The following is a 1,411-nucleotide window of genomic DNA, read 5'->3' on the forward strand; positions in this document are numbered from 1 at the left end:
AGGCAAGGAGTCTCCACCGACCCGGAGAGGGCAAGCCACCTTTTTCTGGTCGAGAACCATGGCCTCGGATTTGGAGGTGCTGATCCTCATCCCGCTCGCCTCACACTCGGCTGCAAACCGTCCCAGTGCACACTGAAGGTCCTGGTTTGATGAAGCCAACAGAACAGCATCATCTGCAAACAGCAGAGATGAAATTCTGTGGTTCCCAAACCGAACCCCTGCTGTCCTGAAAAAGTGCTTATTGAAAATAGTGGAAATTGTTATCAATAAATAAACATTTCAAGTCAAGCTAGATTTTCCTAGCATCCCCAAAATACAAATTTATCTCAAAGAGCTTTGCAATGTCTGCAGCATACAAAACCTGCCATTGCTTAGCTACTCAATATGGAAAAGAAGAAATATACCAACACTTCAACCCTATACAAAGATTACAGTGTCTATATAAAGTGCTCACCCCACTGACAGTTTGAAAGAACCATTTCATTGCTTTCCATGCATGAAAGAGACTCGTCAGGGAGGCCACCAAGACACCCATGACTCCTCTAAAGGAGTTACAAGCTTCAGTAGCTGGATTACATATAACAACTGATGCCTTGTCTTCACCAGTTGATGGAAGAGAGCAAAGAGAAAGTCATTACTGAATAACGCTCACATTAAATGCCAAGTAGTTTGCCAGAAGACATGTGGAAGACACTGAAGTCAACTGGAAGAAAGGTCTTTGGTCTGATGAGGCCAGAATTGAACTTCTTGCCATCAGGCTAGATGCTGTGTTTGGTGGATGTCAAACATTGCACATCATCACAAGCAGACCATCCCTACCGTGAAGCATGGTGGTGAATACTAGCTGGTAACTCCTTCAAACAAAGTCCTAGGTGTCTTAGAGGCCTCCCTCATTGGTCTATATCTTACATGGTCCTTCAGTTTTTGAAAATGGCTTGCTCTTGGTAGATTTAGCCATATGACATATTCTTTCAATTTCTTAATGATGGATTTAACTGTGCTCTGTGGGATATTCAGTGAAATTGTCATGTATCTATCCCCTGTTGTATGGTTTTCAATAACTTTTTTATGGACTGAAAGTCAATGAGTCGCAAGACACATGATGCAGGTTTAGAAAGTTTTCAAAGAATCCGCCGCCTGATTTAACGTCTTGGTACGACAACTGAAAAACACTCCAGATGTGCAGATTCCAGTTTTTCTAGAGATAACATAAAATTCACCAACATAATGAAATGTTTTTTTTCCCCAGGTCTCCCTCGATGTCAAATATGCTTTCGACCCAAAGGTCAAATTTCCCATAGTCATCCTGCCAGCCTATCAGCGCTCCGCTGCTGCAGCAGTAGGTGCTGCGGCTGACTTTTGAACCATTTGGGAACCCGACTCCTCCAGTGTGAGGCACTGTAGCACCACA

The 1,411-nt window shown here is 43.4% G+C and overlaps 1 protein-coding gene across 7 annotated transcripts in view; it reads left to right on the forward strand.

Annotated features, from left to right (window-relative positions):
- The window catches only part of LOC103371744 (arrestin domain-containing protein 3-like), a 25,544-nt gene that overhangs the window by 7,853 nt on the left and 16,280 nt on the right, over positions 1–1,411 (forward strand). The gene's annotated exons all lie outside the window — the stretch shown is intronic.

The sequence above is a fragment of the Stegastes partitus genome, unplaced genomic scaffold, assembly GCF_000690725.1.
Source record: "Stegastes partitus isolate 25-593 unplaced genomic scaffold, Stegastes_partitus-1.0.2 Scaffold1638, whole genome shotgun sequence".
In the NCBI taxonomy this organism is placed as follows: Eukaryota; Metazoa; Chordata; class Actinopteri; family Pomacentridae; genus Stegastes; species Stegastes partitus.